This window comes from Suricata suricatta, chromosome 4, assembly GCF_006229205.1.
Source record: "Suricata suricatta isolate VVHF042 chromosome 4, meerkat_22Aug2017_6uvM2_HiC, whole genome shotgun sequence".
Classification (NCBI taxonomy): domain Eukaryota; kingdom Metazoa; phylum Chordata; class Mammalia; order Carnivora; family Herpestidae; genus Suricata; species Suricata suricatta.
The window spans coordinates 56,863,640-56,878,987 of record NC_043703.1 but is presented as its reverse complement, the minus strand read 5'-3'; the positions used below and the strand labels follow the sequence as shown (position 1 = coordinate 56,878,987).

The window sequence follows — 15,348 nt, the reverse complement described above, 5'->3', positions numbered from 1 at the left end:
CCAGCTCATGCTCTGTCTGTCTGTCTGTCTCTCTCTCTCTCTCAAAAAACGAGTAAACATAATAAAAAATTTTAAGTAAAAAGTCTACAGAAAATACCTACAAATCATATGTCTGATAGGGACTTGTATGTATAACATAAAAATAAAATATATAATAAAATAAATAATAAAATATAGGTATATTATAAAAAATAATAAAAATATATAAGCCAATTGTAAAATACAAAAAGAACCTGAATAGGCATTTCTCCAAAGAAGATATACAAATGGCCAGTCAACACATGAAAATTTTTTCAACATACTAACCATCAGGCACATACAAATCAAAACCACAATAAGATAGCACTCCACATGCACTAGGATGGCTGAATTCAACAAGTTAGATAATAAAGGGCGGCCGGTAAGTATATGGAGAAATCAGAACCCTCATCCACTACTGATGAGGAGGTAAAATGGTGTGGCTGCTTTGGAAAATAGTCTGGCTACTCCTCAGGTGTTTAAACATGGAGTTACCAATATGATACAACAATTCCATTTCTAGGTATCTATCTAAGATATATAGTCAGTTCAGCCTGCTATAACAAAAATACCATAGGCTTGGTGGCTTAAACAATAAACATGTTTGTTTCTTACAGCCTGGAAGTTTCTGGAGCCTGGAAGTCTGAGAACAGGACACCAGCATGATGGGTTCTGGTGAGAGCTTTCTTCCTTGTTTATAGTTGGCACCTTCTTCTTGTGTCTTCATGTGGTAGAGAAAGAGAAAAAGCTAGAGCTAGAGCTAGAGATGGTAGAGATAGAAGAGCGAGAACATGAAGGTTTCTTCCTTTTCACGTAAGGGCACTAATCCCATTCATGAGGGCTCCATTCTCATCCACCCTCATGGCCTAATTATCTCTCATAGGCTCCACCTCCTAACACCCTTACATTGGGAATTAGGGCTTCAACATATGAATTTAGGGGAACACAAAACATTCGGTCCATGACAACATACATCTGCACAAAAATTTGGACACAAATTTGATAGCAGCATCATTCATAATGGCCAAAAAGTAAACCAAAACCCAAAAAACAACAAATTCATCAATTGATTAATAAATAAAATGTGATATATCCATACAATGGAATATTATTTGTCAATAAAAAATGAAGTACTCATATATGCCATACAATGTGGATGGGTTTCCAAAATATTATGCTAAGTGAAAAAAAAGCCAATCACAAAGGACCATATACAGTATGATACCATTTATATGAAATGTCCAGAATCAGGAAATCTATAGAGATAGAAAATAGATAAGTGGTTGCCTAGGGCTGGGGGCAATGAGGAGATTGTGGGAGGGGCAATGGCTAAGGGATGTATCCTTTCTTTTTTTAGGGTAATAAAAAATTGCTAAAATTAATTATGGTGATGATATACAATTTTGTGAATATACTAAAAGTCATTAAACGGTGCACTTTAAATAGATGAATTATATGGCATATGATTATATCACAAAACTATTTTTAAGGCTTTTTTTAAAAAAAAGGGTAAAGATTAAGCAAATTTTTCTGAAGGACATTGACTTGTACAAAAAAAAAAATCACACACAGGTCAGTCCCCCCTCATATGTCCCAGTACTTACTGAGCATACCATTGGTGCCAGTCAGTTCATGTTCTAACCCCGGCAAGATCACACAGCCAGGAAAATGGGAGGCTATGTGCCCTGAGAAAGCACCCTGATACACGGCTGCAAATCCGTAGCCTTAATCTTTGCCCCAGCCTTCCCCCAGGGGGACCTTTGGCCATTTACCAGGGTGACTGTGCACTGGAGAAGAGGAAATCATCAGACTTTTGGGGGCTCACTGGACACTAACTCTGAACTGACACTAATTCTAATAGGCTCCAAACATTACTGAGCCAGCCAGAGTGGAGGCTTGTGGAGGTCAGGTGATTAGCAGCATTTTAGTTGGGATTTATCTCACCGTGGGGTCAGTGGGAGCCAGAACCCATTCTGTGGTCACTTCCTATTTCCAGTATGGACAAGTAGAACTCGCATACACAGCAGCTGGCAAAATTCCTACATGGGTGGGGATCGAGACTGAAATCCAGGTCTTTTGGCCTCCAGAGGCCTGGGTTCTCTCTACCATGCCAGTGCCATGAGGGGAAAAGATCAAATTACTAACAACAGACTCCAGCAGCCCCTACAATTTATTCCTGGCTTCTGCATAATGAAGTTATGGCCGGTGATCTAGTTTCTTAGCACAGAGCTGATTAGAAGCAGCAAATGTGAAGGGAATACAAATTAGAGACATTCTGATGCCAGCCATGAGGAATAAACACCCACCATCCTCAGTGAGACAAAACCTACAGGAGGAGGCAGAAAGTCCTCCTGCAGAGAGTGAAGCACCCCTTGGGGATGGCACAAAGACACTGCCCACTGCCGCAGTCCCTGGGGGCATCTCCATGTCTGTCGCCAGCGGGCATCCCAGTCACCTGGAGGGCACCCCAGAGATCACTCATGCAAGTCAATAGCAGATCCAGGACTCGAATTCAACCCTGTACATCAAGAGTTTTTCACTACACGCCCTGGCATCCCTGTTAAGAGATGCTCCCACGTTCATCCCCTGGACACAGTGTCTGCAATATAATAGGTCTCTAGAAGTACCTAAGCAATGAATATGTGAATAACTCACTTTTATCTGTCCCTACTTGTGCTTTGCAAGAGGTAGCATGATTATGCATGACATATGAATGTCTCTGTTGCGGTTAGAGAAAGAACAGGATGTGACAGGGAAATGAGAAAAGGAGATTTAGGCCTGGTGTGGCTATGGAAAATTAACTTTATGGGGTCAGCACTTTCCAGGGTCTAGTCATTCGTCGTTTGAGTAAGGAAACCCAACTTCACGGTGCATTCATGGTTGAGTGTTGAGGATTACTGCAAGCTAATCAAAATCTTGAGACCAGAATGCAATTAATTTTTTATTGTGCCAAAGGGGCTGGGTATTTGAATTAGCTAATCAATCAGTCTTGCCCTATGGAAAAATCTAATTAGGACGCCATGTCTATTAACTGTGAGTCCCTAGAAGGCCGGTCTTAGCCTTTATCACCGTCACTCCAACCCCTAGAAGTGTGAATAATCACTCAAGAAGTTACATCTTCATAGATGATAAGCTCCAGGAGGGCAGACATATTGCCTTTCTTGTTCCCTGCCATATTCCAAGCACTCAGCAAATATTTGTTGAATGATTGAAGAATTTTTTAATCAACATAAAATTAGGACAAAAAATGTGTTTTATTGTCCTATTGGTGTTGATAAGCTCACATGAACTGACACAGCCGTTTATGCTAAGAAAATGCAGGTGCCAAGCAGGTGTAATGGGCCTGTGCCCACTGATACCTTCCCTGGATGGTACTGAAGACACTGGTAACATTTTGCTCCCTGAGCTCCCATTTACTTTGCAGACCTGCCCATGGGTTGGCACACTCTTTCTCCAGACAAGTGCAAGCCAGTTGCAACTTTCTTGGTTATACTCACCTTCTAATCACTCCCCCTAATAACTATACCTTGGCACCCTGATCACCTTGCTTGAAAGTGGGTGAGCTGAAGTCTCCCTGAATGCTCATCTGTATTTCTTGGGAGGAGTTCTATTCAGCACATGTATTGATTCATCTCTGTTTTCTCCAGAAATGGCAACTGAATTTCCAAGTCTCTGAGGAATCTAACCTTAGTCTGTAGCAAGCATTCGGAAGGAGTCATAAAATGGGCAGGCAGCTGGGAAGTAAAAAACCCTGTGGGATCCTCCTGAGGAACTAGCTGTTGACACATTCACTGTCAGTTCTAATTAACATGTTCATGGGTGTCTGGGTGGCTCAGTCGGTTAAGTGTCTGATTTTGGCTCAGGTTATAATCTCACAATTTGTGGATTCGACCCCCATGTGGGGCTCTGTGCTGACAGCTCGGAGCCTGGAGCCTGCTTCACATTCTGTCCCCCTCTCTCTCTATTACTCCCTAACGTGCTCTCTCTCTCCTCTCTCTCTCTCTCTCTCTCTCTCTCTCTCTCTCTCAAAAATAGAGGTTTTTAAAAAACCATGTTTGCAATGCCTTATAGATTACCATCACTCTTATGCATGCTATTTCTTAATTTGATGCTCATAAGGTACCACAGGGTACCTTAGGTATGTACCACATAATATGATACAGGTACCACAGATATGATACAGTCATTTCAGAGAAGGACATAGTGGCACATGGTGCCTTGACTAAGTTGACACTACTAATAAAGCACAGAGCTGGGGTTTGAGCTGACTTCATAGGAGTCCAGTCCAAATATCTTTCATTTTGCCCTTTGTCTCTATATATATTGAGGATGTCATTAAGGGTCATCTTGAAGGGGAGGATAGTGACTGAACCCAGTGCTATGTCCAGGTTCTATGGGGTAAGCAGATCAGCAGTTAAATATGAACAAAACCACCAGAAGCCTCAGTACTAAAACATCCACTCTGTCCTGTCCCCACAAGCACCACTCCCCCAACTCCTCCCCACCACCAGCGTGACAATCAAGGAATTAAAAGGTATAAATCCACAAGGATTAAGAGAACACAAAAGGAAACAATGATAGAAAAGAAATGTCAATATAGTTTAAAAAAATTTTTTTAGATGTTTACTTATTTTGAGAGAGAGGGAGAGACAGCATGAGGAGGGGCAGGGGCAGAGAAAGAGGGAGGCACAGAATCTGAAGCAGGCTCCAGGCTCTGAGCTGTCAGCACAGAGCCTGACCTGGGGCTCGAACTCCCAAACGGTGAGATCATGGCCTGAGATGAAGTTGGACACCCAATCCACTGAGCCACCCAGGCGCCCCTGTCAATATAATTTTAGAAGATGATAAAATACTTTTGATATTCAGAGATTTTTATGTATATAGAACTCTTGGAAGACAAAGGTCACATGACCCATGACCCAGAAAGTAAGCCCAATGAGGCAGAAAATTAGAGGATCGCTGCCAGGTGGAACAATATCTGATGAATAGGACTTCCAGAAAGGGAGAACTGGGCAAAAGAGAAGGAAGAAAAATTCAAAATCAAGAACCTGAGAGCATTACACAGCACTCAAGGAAAGAAGTCTCCAAATTGAAAGGAGCCCACCAAATGTCTAACACAACGAGTGAAAGAGACCCCCACCCCTGCACAGTATTATGAGGTTTCAGAATTCCTGGGACAGAGAGAATATCCTAAATGTTTCCAGAAAGGAAATATAATCAGTAATGAAGGACTAGACTTCAGACTTCTAAACAACACTGGAAGCTATAATATGATAGAGAAATGTTTTAAAATTCTAGGAAGCCAATCTGTCAAGTAATTAGGCAGAATTAAGACATTTTTAGATGCACAATGACTCAAAAACATTTATGCCTCCAATAGACTTCCAAAAGATGTTACCATCAAAAGAGTAAATATGAGAAGAAAGGGAAAGAGTGAATAAGAGGAAAGGCCGGCAGGGGGGGAGGGGGGGTGAGGTGGGTGAGACAGTAGTTCTGGAAAACCAGCCATTCCGTGCAGGCAGGAATGCCAGAGGCCAGCGGTGGAGATAATAAGCCCACTCCATTTTCTAGCAGGGCTCCAGAGGAATGGAGCCAGCAGATAAATTATGTAATGCTTTTTATCATGTTTTCCACATTATTTGGACTCATTAGGAAGAATTAAAGAGTAGTACAAAATGATAACTAAACCAATATTAAAAGTGAGGCAAATATTAACTTCTGGACCAGGTAAATATTATATCAGAAAGGGGGTGTAATTGTTGGCTTAGCAGTGGACATTTCTATAGGGCTATATGTAAGTTCTAAAAGTAGACTGAATAAGCAATTATGATATAACTTTGTCTGTGGGAGAGAGGAGAAATAAAGTTGGGGATATAGGGCAGCTAAATCTTCATCTGTCAGAACAGGACGACAACAGCTACTATCTGAAATAATGACTTAGGACACAGCGGTATGTTTATATTCCTTAGAAATATGGAGTTAACTACCAGAAAAATGAAAGGGGAGGAAAGACAGAAATGTGAAACAAGTCACCTTTGGTATTTCTCTTTTAACCTTTTAGCACTATTAGGCTGTGTGTGTCTGTGTGTGTCTGTGTGTCTGTGCATGTACATTCCACTAGTAAAAGTTAAAAATGCTAAGAGGGGCACCTGGGTGGCTCAGCTAGTTAAGTGCCTGACTTTGGCTGAGGTCATGATCTCCTGGTTCATGGGTTTGAGCCCTGGCATCAGGCTCTCTGCTGTCCACCCTGAGCCCACTTCGGATCTTCTGTCCTCCCCTCTCTCTGCCCTTCCCCCACTTGTTCTCACTCTCTCTCAAAAATAAATAAACATTAAAAATTTTTTAAACAAAAAAAGGCTACGGAATGTGGTGCATTATAGAGAGATTCCCTTTAAAAATCCTAGTGCCAATAAGCACCTACATAGGATCTAAGATGCAAGCTTTAGCTATTTGAAAAATGTCCTCATGTGGCCCTCTTGTCGCAACCAGTTCAGCACAGTTCATCATACCCCCACGCCTCCCTTCAGCCTCCTACCTGGTAAGTCACCTAGGCAGATAGGGACTGTTTACTCTGCTTACCCAGGCACTGAAGGTTTTTTCCAGAAAAAGGTGCCTGTGCTTTTCTGTAGCTGATAAAGGGTGTCTCCTAAATCCCCATAGACAAGGAATTTTGGTGGCTCAGCCCTTCTGGCCTCTGCTAAAAGGAGGCTCAGCCCTTCTGGCCTTTGCTAAAAGGCAGCTCAGCCTGCTAACTCACTCTCGGAAGTGAGTTCCAGAACTTCTGTTTGCAACATGACTTTTCAGGCTCAAGTGTTTTTTGCCCTCCAAGTTCCTTCTTCCGTAAAAAAGAAATATCAAACATTTTGTCTGACCACTGCACCAGTATAAAGATTACTATAATGCAGGCTGGATTCATTGTTATGTATTCATTAATATGTGTTTTTTCTTCTGATTTTAAGGGAAATTAGAATATTATCATGAACCGCTAGAAATCTCATGAGCCTTTGTCTGTTGTGTCTAATGGGGAGATGGGCCCTTGAGAACCTGAGGCAGCAAGGGAGAGGCTACCAAAGCGCTCTGCCGCCCTCTGCAGGTCCTGAGAGAGAAGTGTCAAAAGCGAAGAAATTCTAGAACCCGGATGGGACAAAGTAAAGGCCACATATTAAGCTGGTCTTTGTTAGGCAGTTTTTAGATATGCACTCTGCTGAGGAAGTTGCGGACACATCCTGGGAGGCGAACCTCAGGTCCGCTAACATCCGGTGGCCCCAGAGGTTAGGTTTCATGCCCAAGTTCGCCCAGCCATCAGGAGCAGGGCCATGTGACCATCAAGCTTGGCTCCTTCCACCTGTCCATCAACCGCGTAGGGAGTGGACAGTCTGCCTCTCCTGTCGCTCTCTGAGTCTCCCTTGCGTTGCCAGGAGAATAAGCATCAGTGACCGGTGAATGTGAAGTCAGAGTCCGATATGCTGTAGAACTCCGTAAGTGCATGCCCCTGTGTATCTACGAAGATGAGAATGTTGGTAACGCTTTTGCCTTATTGGGACCCCATGTTCCTATGTCGTTAGTATTGTGAGGCAGCCTTAGTGGTGAAGGCTGAGCCTGCACCTCGGATGGTTACCCTCTGAGAGACGAGATTCAAATGAAGTCCCTGCCAGCCAGGAGTTCTAACTCACCTCATTTTCCTCAGCTATTACCCATTTCTCTTCAATAGGTGAGGGAGGTGACAATCTGTATTTATATAGAACCCCAGCTTTAAGTTATCAACCAAAACATTAAGCTACCCAAACAAATTCTTCAGTGAAAGCCAGAAAGCTAAACCCTAGTGCACCTTGTTTGAAATAAATTATTTGGGCTGTGACAAAATCTTGCAAGAGGCCTCCTAAACCTCAAGACCTATCAGCTGAGGAAATTATTCTCTGTAGGAAGACTCACTCATTTATTCCAACCAGGTGATTTTCCTTTCCACTTTTCCTGCCCTCCTATCCACTGCTACACCCACTCCTTTCCCCAGCCAAAACACACTACCTGATTAAAAAAGAAAAAATTCTCAGTAAAAGAGGGACTTTTGCTGAAGTAAATGAGAACCCATGCAAAGATGGGTTGAATATCCAAGCTGGCGAGACTCCAGCGCCTGCACCCTTTGGACTTCTATGATGCGCTGGAAAGCCGTGAATCACCAAGTGAAGGAAAGGCAGGCCTGTGGCAGAAATCCAATTAATATCCACAGTAAATACTGGGGCTGGGCCCCAAACTGTTCACAAGTAGTGACCTCAGGGAAATAGTTACTTTGGGGAAATAGAGAGGGAGGCTGTCAGACATTTCCACTTTGTATTCTCCTGACGGTTCTTAATATTTGTTAAAGAAAGAGCATGTATTTGTTTTAACACACACACACACACACACACACACACAGACGACTATAGAAAATACATTATTGTTTTCAGCTGCTGCGTAAAGGAAATTAAATTATAGCCAGGGGAAACCTCCAGGAGGAAAAAAAAAATGATGAGAGCAGAGAAGCTGGAGTCAAAAGACTTTTATCCCCAACTCAGCTTTCTCTGCCTTACATTCTTCCTGTGAAAAACGGAAAATATTCATCTGCTGTGGTCACCCCAGGAGGATTAAATGAGATGAGTAAAAAAAAAAGTACAGGATTTCCCCCTCCCCCCACTTAGCCCCCTCATCCCTAAACCCCCTAACTTTACCCAAGGATGGAAGTTTAAATGCTATGTCTCCAAACACAATTTGCCAAGAGGCTTGCCTTCGGGCTGTGTCCCAGGCAGTGTGAGGCCACCAGACCGGAGGAGTTGCCCAGCACAGGGGACAGTGCTGGACAGAAGTGTCTGGTTGTGAGAACAGTTAAGATAGAAGCATCTAAAGCTGAGTGGTGAGGACTCGGGCTGCTGCTGATTCTTAAACCACTCCGCAGATTACCATGCTAATGTAAAACAAAAACTAAAAAGAGGAAAAGAAAGTCTTTTCCAAATGTTTAAGCTAAACTGTGAGGTGCATCTTTATTTCATACAAGCGCCACCCAGCATCAGAGAGAGTAATCCATATAGGGTGGCCGTTCCATTATTGGGTTCAGAACTCGGAGGGCGTATGTAAACCATATAGCTAGAGGATCTGAGAACCTGTCCTTCACATTCCAGGATTGAAATCAAGGATTTTTCCTTTTTTTGTTGTTTAAGAAGGTAAAACAAGTAGTGCTAGAGATGGAAAAGAAGAGGTGAAGCCTGAAAAGAAATAATAATCAGATCAGAAAAGAGAATAGTCAAACCTCAGGACACTCATTACTGCAAGTGTGTTATTCATAACCTTTTTCAGGGGGGAGAGTGCATGTTCTTTTTAGGGAACTAAGTAATTCCAGGTTGTGCAGCATTATTTCCTCATATGAGGGATAAAGAGCAGAAACAATGGATGTAACAATTAGGACATTTGAATCCTGTATGAAGTTGCCAATAAGATATCCCATTATATTCAATCTCAGATAGATAAAGAATAACTTTTAGTAGAAGTATGCCTCGTGTGTTGTATATTCGAAAATTCTTTGTTTTCTATCTGAACTTCAAATTTAACCAGATGTCCTATATCTTTATTTGCTAAATCTGACATCCCTACTATTGCAGAAAGAATAAAAACTCTTACCACGCTTGGCATGAGAAAGGCATTTAGAACATAAGAGAAAGGTCCATGAGAGGTCAGCCAGCGAACACCACAAAGGGTTTTTATAGAGGATGTTGGGAAAACATGTGGTAAAGCACCAGCTTCTCGCTCCCGTGAAAGGCTGGCTTTGTTTCCTAGCAGGATGGAGGCTGCCCTTGCTAACCCCAATTTACAGACAGACTGAAAGCCTTTTCCAGAGTAGAACTGGTCTCCATGGGAACCCCCTGCCTGCCAAATACTCAGGTGCCAGACGTACAGAGCTTGTAGTAGGTGCTCAGTGAAGAAGGGCAGGTCGGGTAAGAGAGCCAGCAGATCAATTCTCTAAACTTCAGCATCTGAAGAATGAATGAGTCTTCAATAAGACTAATTAGCAATCCAAAGGCTCCCTATCTAGATGCACTCATTGGCCAATGTTCAGTTTTTTAAGTATGAAAGCGAAGTCACTCAGCTGGTTAACAGCAGAGCCAACAGGAAGCTCCCGGGCAAGAAACGGTTGTTATGTACCATAAGCCTTGGCACACATATCCATTCCAGAATTTGCTTTTCCACTCAATAGCTAAGACTTTCCTTCTCACAATGTAAAATAAAATCACATTTCTCCAGAGGCGTAATTCTTTATGCATTATACGTAAGATTATTTACATCACCCCCATTTTCTAAATTCTTTGATTTGTCTGAGTTGATTTGTTTTTGGAAAGCCACTATCTTGCAAGACCATTCCAGCTACTCCATTTATTTGCAGACTTATGAATATCTAAATGAGCTTGGCCCCTGTCAATTTAGATATGACTTAGGTGGAAATTTTTCATCCTTCATTCTATCCTTCATTTATCCTGTCTTCATGAAGTGATGGTACATCACCATCATTTAAATCTAAGCCACACATTTAATTGGGGGTTCGAACATGCTGAGTGACTTATCATGAAGTTAATGTCTGTTACCATGAAGTTTGATATCTGTTTATCTTATGATATTTGTATGTCTTTGATAAAATTTGGAAACATTCCTAAAGATTTTTGATACTTGATGTGTTTTTAAAACTCTCAGTCAATAAGTGAATGTGGGTCATGAGCAGAATAACTCCTACAAGGAGCAGGGGAGGCATGACTCCAGACTGAGCCGCCTATTTTTCCGGTATGCACAGTACATCATCACTCAACACAGTCTACTGACCTAGAAGCATCATGTGGTGCTTTAGAAATGCTACCCAAAGCGTGTCATCATCCATGACAAAATCCCTGATCACATTAATAATTTTCTTACCCTCACAGATGCTTTCTGCTGGAACTCCAGAAGCTACTAAGTATTAGAACTCATCCTGTCATTCTTCAGGTGTGTGATGAGAAAAAGTACATTGGAGAACACAGAATCTGTATTTACTTAGAAAGTATATTTTATAAACTCACACCACAGCATGGAGTGGATCTGGGACCTGAAATACTTTCTGATTACCGGCTGTATACCAGACCTTGAACTAGATAACTGGGAAATATAAGGATGAATTTGTCTCTCACCTCAAAGGGCCATGGACATGAAGTTAAGTAATTATAGTACAAGGCAAAATACAATAATGCCCTAAAATAGTACAGAATGTTATAGGATTAAAAGAAAGGAGAGAGGCTTATACTGGGGAATAATAAGGAAAGAGTACTTTAGCCTTAAAAGACACTTTGACAGAGCAAGATGATGGTCAAAGCAAGTCAGACAGAGGGAAGGGTATAGGGTGTGTGGGGAAGCACTTTCTATTCCCATCAGTAGGATGCAGGTTAAAGCAGGCACTGAGCCCGGAAAGGTGGTGCAAGACCTAGAGTGTCTTATTCTGGCATTCAAGGGGCTCCAAGGCAGACAGGAGGTCATCTTCACACCCTCCATCCCAATCCCATTAGGATTTCCTTCAAGGAGGAAAAAAGCTCCCTTTGCTTTGCTCTCCTCTGACTCCTGCTCTTAGATCTGAATTTTTTTATGTTTGGTGCATGTTCTCACATCAGGCTGGTGTATTTAGTCAAATGCAAGATGATAGAAGGTGCATGTCTTTCATTTGTTAGGTGGGAGAAGGGGAGTGTGAAAGTGGGGTGTAGACAAGAAGTGAGCGGGCAGCCCAGGGATGGAACCACCACAGGCACTTTCTCGGGCAATTGGTTTTAGGAACACAGAAGTCAAAGATGTAGAAAATGATTTCCATAGAGTATCCTAAGGGGTAAAGTCCTGCAGTGCTCAGACGGCTGACTTGATGCACCTGAGGAACCCAGGAACCTGAGCGCCCCACTCTGGTCAAATCAGGGCACAAGGGGTCATTTATTCAGGGAGCTCTGCTTACCCCTCCACTTTTGCTCTGGCCTTTACCAGACCACAGCTTTCCTTCAGGGTTTCCTAAAGTGCAGGACCGTGATGTACTTCTGTTATGTTTTCTAAAGATTAGACCTCCTGGAAGAGAATTCTTCCTTCTGTATCTTTCTTGAGGTCTTGAAGATAAGTGTTGGTCCCCAAGAGCTACTGAGCAAAAGGTACATGCCACCTTACGGCAGCTCTCTGCTTATATTGACAAGTCAAGAGATTTCCCATCGGTGGATAAATGGTGAAAAAAATTGTCACCAAAACCCAATTACACTGAATGGAGAACAATCAACTTTTTTTCCTGTCAAAAAGCAGTTCTAATTTTATTGATTGGTTTGGCAATGAGGGCTGTTTTTACTGTGAGGTGGTACAGCGGGCATTTTTCATAAATTCAATGAGCTCAGTCTGCAACTATTTAAATGTTTTTAATGTTTATTTATTTTAGAGAGAGAGACAGAGAGACAGAACATCAGTGGGGGAGAGGCAGAGAAAGAGGGAGACACAGAATCTGAAGCAGGCTCCAGGCTCTGAGCTGTCAGCACAGAGCCCGCCACAGAGCTTGAATTCAGGAACCATGAGACCATGACCTGAACTGAAGTCAGATGCTTAAGGCCAGACCGAGTACCCAGGCACCGCAGCAGTCTGCTATTTAAAGCACATAACATATGTGGGAACGCTCAACTTTAACAGCTGTGAAATTGATGATACAAATTCATACTTTCAGACTTTTCAAAAATGTGCAAGAGGGAACATGATTGTTAGCAATTATTTTAGAGGGTTCGTGAGCAATGTCTGAGGGCTCCTGGATCTTCAAGTTCTCTCCAAAGGAATCAATCAATGTTGAGAAGTTTGCACATACTGCTGAGTTGAGATTCCAGGTTTGCTCAGCAGGGGGCAGCGTTGGTAAAATGTTATGAAGCTGTAACATTAAAAAAAATTTTTTTTTTCCTAGCCATTGTTTCTAGGCAAACTTTCCTCTTTTGTCTTCAGACAACTTTAATTAGAACAAGAATGAGCCTCAGTGTTTGTGGCCTTGAGAAGAGTAGCTGTTTGACCAGAGCAGAAATACAAATACAAAAGGTCTGTGTATCAAGTACCTATTTCCAGCGCTAATACAGTATTGTTTTTGGTTTTTGGTTTTTACTCATTTCTTTCCAGAGTCTAATAGTTCCCAACACCAAGTGGGTGCTTAAAAAGTGTTTGATGGAAGAACAGTTACACTAGTTCCAGCTCCGGGGAAGCTTTTGGTGAAACACGCAGGAGAAGTGAAGGTCTAGAAGACTCTGTGAGCCCACAGGGTCCCTGAAACCATCCTTGCTCAGACGGCTGGAGTCCAACAGCCCTCAGAAAGGGCGGGCACCATCTATAATTTAAAAGGACTTTGCACCAGGGACACAAAATGAGACTACAGCTGTTTCCAGTTCTCTCAGTGCCTCCAGGAAATTATTTTCTGATGCATTCCTCTAAGAAAATCATGTCATTTCCTTATTGCTGCTTAATTATTGCCAGGCCTTGAATAAATGAACAAAAATTTAAGTTTAAAGTAAAGCACATAGTCAAGTAATTCATGATTCACCTTGTACATTGCTGTGCCAGCACTTGGAAGCTTCTCTCAAAGATGAGACAGGGAAGGGAGATCAGGTTGAAAGAAAAAGCATGACTTAATGAGTTCCGACTCTGAGGCTCTCAGTTCCTCTTTCCAACAACTCACCCACACCCTGTGGTTATCACTGCCCCCCCAACTTTCCTCTTTTTCTGGAGGTAAAAACTGCCTCCAGGCAAGTTTTAATATGTGGGTGTTTGTTGCCTCCACTAGGGCTTTGGAATATTTGTTTAACTGTAGCTGTTGCTGGCCACGCCCCCCGACCCCCACCCCAGGCAGGTGTAAAGGGAGTCCTTCTTGCAGCTGCCCTTCACCACCATGGTGGCCACAGAATGTTAATTACAAGGGACCTGGTACTTTCAAGGGATTGAAAGTTACAAATAAAATATACAACAGTATTGTTTTTTCTAAAATCAGGAGCATATCAAAGTAGTTGTGTACATGTGTGTATGTATGTGAATATGTATATATGTGTATATACTATGTAAGGATACAGTTAACTGCAAAAATACAAGGCTCACTATATCAGGAACTGTATAACCTACCAGAAAGGATCTATCATCACCACCACCAAAGGCAAAGAGTTATTGATTAAATGCTCATATTCATATGACATTTCCTGAGCAAACAAAACAGCTGGCAGCTCTGGCTGAGTTTACCATGTGTAGTAAACACCAGCATGAGCCCTTCCACAGAGGGAAAGGCACAACAGGGACAGGCAGCTGACTAAATCTATAAAGACACACTCTGTGGCTGACTCTACAGGATGCAAGTGTCTACACTGCAGGAATCACAGACTTAGCTGTGCCCTTTCTCTTCATGTCCTCAGGGACATAGACTAGTTGTGATCCTGACCCACTGGTAAACTGGCTTATTCAGGCATTGGCTTATCCCAAACTAAACCCTTGGCTTCCTATCTCTAGATGCTAACACCAGGACCCTGGCACCCTGCAATGATTTGAATATTTGTGACACCCCCCCCCCGCCGATTTGTTGAAATTCTAAACCCTTGGTGCGATGGTATTAAAAGATGGGGCCTTTGGGAGATGTCATTTTTCTTATATGGTCATGATGGTGAAGCCCTCATGAATCAGATTTAAGCCCTTATAAAAGAGACCCCTGTAAAATTCATTGCCCCTTCTGCCATGAGGACACAGCGAGAAAAGGGCCATCTACGAGCTGGGAAGCAAGCTCTCACCAGACATTATACCTATAGCATCTTGCTCTTGGACTTGCCAGCCTCCAGAGCTGTGAGAAATAAATTTCTGAGTGTTTCGGACACTCGGTCTCTGGTATTTTTGTTACAGCAGCCCAAACTGGCTGAGACACAGACAAAGGCAGTGTTCGGGGTCCCAGAAACCAATGCTGTCACTCAGGTACTGAATAAAGCGATCACCAATAAACTGGTCAAACAGAAGTGTACAAAAAGTTGTTTCCAGTTTATTGTTGACTGGGAAACTCAGCCTTAGCTCACCTTAAAATGGCGGCATTGCCTGAGTGTTCTGTAAATCAGGATGGTCAGAGGGAGGAGGACCAGAAAGGGCCACCATCTGTGTTCAGTGAGTGTCTTATGTGCTTTGCTCACCCCCTATAAGCAGAAGGTTAGCCCCAGAAATACCAGAGGGATATTACTTAAGGTCTCAAGAGGAAACTCTGAAGGTTAAAACCCACATCCCATGCTCAGCATCCGCCAGGACTGCCCAGAATAACCCATGTCCCTAAGAAGA

General features: G+C 42.5%; 1 long non-coding RNA gene across 1 annotated transcript; it reads left to right on the top strand.

Moving 5' to 3' along the window:
- Positions 1 to 634: 634 nt before the first annotated feature.
- On the top strand, positions 635 to 13,522 carry LOC115289508. Its single transcript, XR_003907661.1, has 3 exons — positions 635 to 693; positions 10,956 to 11,016; positions 13,177 to 13,522. It is a non-coding gene; the product is annotated as an uncharacterized LOC115289508 (long non-coding RNA).
- The last annotated feature ends 1,826 nt before the right edge of the window (positions 13,523 to 15,348 follow it).